Source organism: Calidris pugnax, unplaced genomic scaffold (assembly GCF_001431845.1).
Source record: "Calidris pugnax isolate Ruff unplaced genomic scaffold, ASM143184v1 scaffold347, whole genome shotgun sequence".
Lineage (NCBI taxonomy): Eukaryota > Metazoa > Chordata > Aves > Charadriiformes > Scolopacidae > Calidris > Calidris pugnax.
Genome location: NW_015091298.1, coordinates 563,337 through 569,524, shown reverse-complemented (window position 1 = coordinate 569,524; position 6,188 = coordinate 563,337). Strand labels below are relative to the sequence as shown.

At 55.9% G+C, this 6,188-nt stretch overlaps 1 protein-coding gene across 1 annotated transcript in view; it reads left to right on the top strand.

The window, feature by feature from the left end:
- The window catches only part of LOC106899085 (protein VAC14 homolog), a 52,004-nt gene that overhangs the window by 2,214 nt on the left and 43,602 nt on the right, over positions 1-6,188 (top strand). Inside the window, exons 2-4 of the mRNA XM_014960751.1 lie at positions 2,464-2,631; positions 3,385-3,447; positions 4,993-5,100. The gene's annotated coding sequence lies outside the window, so the exon portion shown is untranslated. The remainder of the gene's footprint in view (positions 1-2,463; positions 2,632-3,384; positions 3,448-4,992; positions 5,101-6,188) is intronic.

Sequence of the window (6,188 nt, the reverse complement as noted above, 5' to 3'; positions counted from 1 at the left end):
CCCAGGGAGGTGGTGGAGTCTCCTTCTCTGGAGACATTCAAACCCACCTGGACATGTTCCTGTGGGACCTGCTCTGGGTGGCCCTGCTTTGGCAGGGGGTTGGAGGAGATGATCTCCAGAGGTCCCTTCCAATCCCATGGGATTCTGTGAGCAGCGCTCCTGCCTTTGCGAGGCTGCCCAGGGAGGTGGTGGAGTCTCCTTCTCTGGAGACATTCAAACCCACCTGGACATGTTCCTGTGGGACCTGCTCTGGGTGGCCCTGCTTTGGCAGGGGATTGGACTGGATGATCTCCAGAGGTCCCTTCCAATCCCATGGAAGGCAGCGCTCCTGCCTTCGTCCTCTTGCTAAAGCACAGAGTCACTTCTCAAAACCCTCCTTCCTGGGATCCTGCACAGCGCAGGGACAGTCACTCTGTCCTGCCAGAGCTGCCCGTGCAGCTGGCTCTGGGGGTGGAGGAGTTGGGTTTGGTGGCCTTGAGGGGCCCGTGATAAAACTTGGAGTTGATCTCTGCTAGTCCACCCATTGTTGACTTTCTTCTCCTTTCTTTGATGCTCAAGAAACGCGAGCCTCTTTCCCCAAAGTAGGGGTTTTTTTTCACTTCAAAACAAGCCAGCCTCCTGTCTTCTCCTCTGGGTTGGTCTGAGACTCCTGCAAAACTCTTTTGGGCTGGGGGTGGCCTCGTTAATGACTCTATTTGCTTGTGGGCAGAGCGAGGGTCAGCCTCCTGTGGGTCCTCCACGATGCATGAGGCCAAACTTCAGCACGTAAAATGAATCTGACCTGGGAATCTGAGCCCTGCAGATGTGTCCAGCTTAACTGCACCAGCTGCTGTAGCTCCTTCTACATGGGGTGAAGGTGCCCCTCTGCTCGGTTCTGGAGAGACACACCCCCCAGTGCTGCCTCCAGCTCTGGGGCCACCAACAGCAGAAGGACATGGAGCTGTTGGAGCGGGGCCAGAGGAGGCCCCGGAGATGCTGGGAGGGCTGGAGCCCCTCTGCTGGGAGGGGGGGCTGAGAGAGTTGGGAGGTTCAGCCTGGAGAAGAGAAGGCTCCAGGGAGACCTTCCAGCCCCTTCCAGTCCCTCAAGGGGCTCCAGGAAAGCTGGGGAGGGACTCTGGATCAGGGAGGGGAGCCCTAGGAGGAGGGGGAAGGGTTTGACCCTGAAAGAGGGGAGCTGGAGCTGAGATGTGGGGAAGAACTTGTTTGGTGGGAGGGTGGTGAGAGCCTGGCCCAGGTTGGCCAGAGAAGCTGTGGCTGCCCCATCCCTGGAGGGGTTCAAGGGCAGGTTGGAGGGGGCTTGGAGCAACCTGGTGTGGTGGGAGGTGTCCCTGCCCAGGGCAGGGGGGTGGGACTAGGTGAGCTTTAGGGTCTTTTCTAACTCTAATTGATGACCACAGTTGAGTTGGTGTTTCTGGAGACAACAGGGCAGAAAGATGCTTTGGGGAGTGCTGGTTGTTGTGTCTTTTTGTGAAGCCTCTCTCACCAGCTCCTGATGTTACAAGGAGTAGCCCAACAGACCAGTGGCTTCCTTTCTCAATGGAAGGTGTAGGTGAGGTTGGTCAGTCACTGTCTGGGATGTTCTTCCTGGCCAACTTGGTGGGTTTATGCTAAAACCAACTGGTGGAGTTGGATAAATGCTGGCTGACGGCTGACTGTTGCAAGTGCTGATGACCACTGGCTTTGGTGGGAATCCATCCCATCTTCTGCCTTCAGGGCAGAGGGAGGCAGGGACAGATTTCTTTGTGGGCCGGTTTCCAACAGAGATGAGTGTGAGGCAGCAGGAGGAAACCCCTCTTGCTTTGAAAGGCGCTTGAGCACTCAAGTAACTGCCCAGACTTCATGCATGTGTCTGGGAATCAAATCCAGCCGAGTCCAGCTGCAGCGATTGCTTCAAGGTTCCCTTGAAACAATTTCTCAGCTTGCTCAGGTGATTCTCGCTGTACCCAAATAATGAAATCCCATCATTTCCTGGGCATGTTGAGTTTGGAGAAGAAGAGGCTGAGGGGAGACCTCATTGCCCTCTACAACTCCCTGAAAGGAGGGTGGAGAGAGGCAGGTGTTGGCCTCTTCTCCCAAAGGACGAACGACAAGACCAGAGGAAATGGTCTGAAGTTGGGGCAGGGGAGATTTAGATTAGATAAGGTTTAGTTGGTGGGTGCGGTGTTTTTGGTGGGCGTTTGGTGTGGTGTGTTTTGTATTTGTTTGGTTTTTTGTTGGGTTTTTTTGTTGTTTTTTTTTTTGTGGTTGGACTCGATGATCTCAGAGGTCCCTTCCAACCACTAAGATTCTGTGATTCTGTGATTTCAAGAATAAAATTCAAAGTTTATTAATAAATCGTATCCAGCATAGGTGCACTAAGCCATCCTGGGCCTGAATTTTTGCCGTATGTTCTTGGTCAGCACCGTCCCTTCCCCTCTCCCTGTGGCGTGGTCCTCAACTAACCACTCTTCCCCCATCCCCCAGGACTCTGGGCTCTACCTGAAGGAGCTGATCGAGCCCGTGCTGACGTGTTTCAACGACGCTGACAGTCGGCTGCGGTACTACGCTTGCGAGGCTCTCTATAACATCGTCAAGGTGGCCAGGGGCTCCGTCCTCCCCCACTTCAACGTCCTCTTCGATGGCCTCAGCAAGGTGAGAAGCGTCCTCTTAACCCCCATGTGGCTTTTCTTGCCCACGCTGGAGAGCTAAGGCTTTGTTCCCTAGTCCTCTTCTTCTCTGGGTCAAACCAACCAAGTTGCCCACGGTCTTCTCTCCAGTTAAAACTGGTTTGCTCTGACCCGGGGAGGTCTGAGAAGGAGAGGGGATTCTGCAGCAGCACGGCAGCCGCTGATGTTGTGGGTGCTGGGAGTTCACTGGAAGATACCTTGTTCTTCATCCTCACCCCCCAGGATGTGTTTTACTGCTCCTTGTTGTGTGGTATTGGGAAATGAGGTGGCAGGCAGGGTGGCTCTGCAGCACCATGGCTTTGATGGGCCCTGGAGGGTCAAAATCATGTCTACCCACGCCTGTCTTCCCAGCTTTTCCCTGGCAACTTGTATTCTATTTTCCCTGGCAACTTGTATTCTATTTTCCCTGGCAACTTGTATTCTGTTTTCCCTGGCAACTTGTATTTCTTTACCCCTTGGGAGCGTGGGTGCTGGCCCATCAAAACCTGCATGGCTGGGGGAGGCGATGGATGCTTGATATTCCCCTTAGGAAGTCTCCCCGGGAGGATTTGTTGGAGCCCGTGGAGGAGTTGGAGATAAAGGGGATGTCTCTGTGTCTGTCCCTGTCGATGCCAAAGGAGAGCGTCGGTCCCGGGATCCTGCTGGGAGCTCTGCAGCAGAGCAGGGAGCAGACCTGGGACCCTCTTGCTTCAATGGCTCTTGTTTCTGTCCTTCACAGCTGGCTGCTGATCCCGACCCCAACGTCAAAAGCGGTTCTGAGCTCCTTGATCGGCTTCTCAAGGTATTTTTTTTATATATATGTATTTTTTTTTCCCTCCACTCTGGCAGAGAATCCTTGGTGCACCCTGCAGACGTGTCCTGCCTGTGGGGATGTGTTGGTCCCCGAGGCTGCAGCTCCTAAAACCACCCCAGCTCCAGCCCTGTGGTTCCTGTCGAAGCATTTCTTTCACCAGCCGTAGCCTCTTGGATGGAGAGGCTGGTGGTGACCCCAGGCAGCCCTGGGCTGAGGGAGGTTATCACAGAGCCCCCTTTACATTCAGCTCTTGGGAGCTGGGGGCCTGGGGAAGCGAGGTTTCATTCCGAGCAGGGTCGCAGCCCCATCCCAAGCAGGAGAAAGGCTGTTTTTCCTCCCTTGCCCATGTGAGGTTCGAGGTGGGGAGCTCGGCTGCCCTTCCTGTTTTGCCTCCTGATGGGTTTTTACCCTCCCAGTTCCTTTTCTGCTGCTCAGGAGGTGAGTGGCTCCCTCCCTGCAGGTCACTGAATCATGGAATTGTCAGAGTTACCAGGACCTCCAGATCTTTCTCCTCAGCAGTGCTTCCCCCCGGGCAGTTAACTCAGTCTCCACATCTCCTGCTGCAAACCTTCCTGCTGGGAGACGTGTTGGAGGAGCTCGTAAAGGAAAGCCTCTGCCACCCCCTGAGGCGTGTGGTCACATCAAAGGCGCTCACTCGGGTGTGCAACGCACCATCGAAGCGTGACAGGGGGATGCTCCCACCCTCCTGTTCAGCCAGGCTGGCTCACAGCAGGCAGGAGCCTCCCTCCTCATGTCCTGCTCCACGTTGGGCTCAGGAGCCCCAGCTCTCTCAGCCTTTCCTCACCAGGGAGATGCTCCAATCCCTCCATCATCTCTGTTGCCCTACGCTGGACTCTCTCCAGCAGTTCCCTGTCCCTCTTGAACTGGGGAGCCCAGAACTGGAGGCAGGATTCCAGTTGTGGCCTCCCCAGTGCAGAGCAGAGGGGGAGAATGACCCCCCTCCACCTCCTGGCCACACTCTTCCCTCTGCAGCCCAGGATCCCATTGGCCTCTTGGCCACCAGGGCCCATTGCTGGCTCATGGAGAGTTTACTCTCCACCAGGACCTCCAGATCTTTCTCCTCAGCAGTGCTTCCCCCCGGGCAGTTAACTCAGTCTCCACATCTCCTGCTGCAAACCTTCCTGCTGGGAGACGTGTTGGAGGAGCTCGTAAAGGAAAGCCTCTGCCACCCCCTGAGGCGTGTGGTCACATCAAAGGCGCTCGCTCGGGTGTGCAACGCACCATCGAAGCGTGACAGGGGGATGCTCCCACCCTCCTGTTCAGCCAGGCTGGCTCACAGCAGGCGGGAGCCCCACGTCCTGCTCCACGTTCATCTCTCCCCGAGGGGAATTACTCGCTCATCGCCTCAATAAACCGCATGATTCCTTTTCCCCGGGTCTCCTGACCCCACGCATCAACGGCTTCTCAGCTTTTTCCTGTCATGTGCCTTCCAAAAAACCAAAAAAGGCCGGATGAGGGTGGCCGGGGGGTGGTGGCCGTCCCTCCTAACGCCCTCTGCTTTGGGCTCCGCAGGACATCGTGACGGAGAGCAACCAGTTTGACTTGGTGGGCTTCATCCCGCTGCTGCGCGAGAGGATTTACTCCAACAACCAGTATGCCCGCCAGTTCATCATATCCTGGGTAGGTACACACCGTGCCACCTGTGCCTGCTGGTCCCAGCTCCAAACTCCTGTCACCCACGGCCACCCATTGCCTGGGCAAACAGCAGATATTCACAACGATGTGTGAAATCAGGCACCTTGGGCCTTTTTGTTGGTTTTTTAATTTTTATTTTTAAGCCAGCAGAGATTTTTTTTTTCACCTGCTTCTTTAAAATGCCAGCCCCCTGTCACCTTGCTGGTGGAGTCACGGGGACGTCCTACTGGGTGTCTGCCAACCTGGTTCAGGACATTGATCCCCAAAGTTAGAAAATAGGGTGGAAACGTTGCTTGTATAAATAGATGTGCTGTCATCTAGAGGATTTGCTCTCCCCAGGGACGGTGCCAGATGTTTTCTGTCACCCAGCTGTGATGGAGGGATGTTGTGAGGTATCTCTACTTGTTTTCTCCTCTTTGTGTGAGGCAGAGCTCTTGGTGCCTGGGAGGGACGTGTCCCCCTGTGCTCTCTCTTCCAGCCCTGCTGGTTTCCATCCCGGGTCTGTCTGACGGCGTTCCCGATCCCTGCTCTGTTTTACAGAGAGCTGTGATTGGAAATACAGCAGAGCTGTCTTGCCTTTGTGTCAGGGATCCCTATCCAGCCCTAATACAACCATAGAATGGTTGGGGTTGGAAGGGACCTTAAAGCCCACCCAGTGCCACCCCCTGCCCTGGGCAGGGACACCTCCCACCACACCAGGTTGCTCCAAGCCCCCTCCAACCTGCCCTTGAACCCCTCCAGGGATGGGGCAGCCACAGCTTCTCTGGCCAACCTGGGCCAGGCTCTCCCCACCCTCCCACCAAACAAGTTCTTCCCCACAGCTCAGCTCCATCTCCCCTCTTTCAGGGTCAAACCCTTCCCCCTCCTCCTCGGGCTCCCTCCCTCATCCAGAGTCCCTCCCAGCTTTCCTGGAGCCCCTTGAGGGACTGGAAGGGGCTGGAAGGTCTCCCTGGAGCCTTCTCTTCTCCAGGCTGAACCCCCCAACTCTCTCAGCCCCCCCTCCCAGCATCTCCGGGGCCTCCTCTGGCCCCGCTCCAACAGCTCCATGTCCTTCTGCTGGTGGTGGCCCCAGA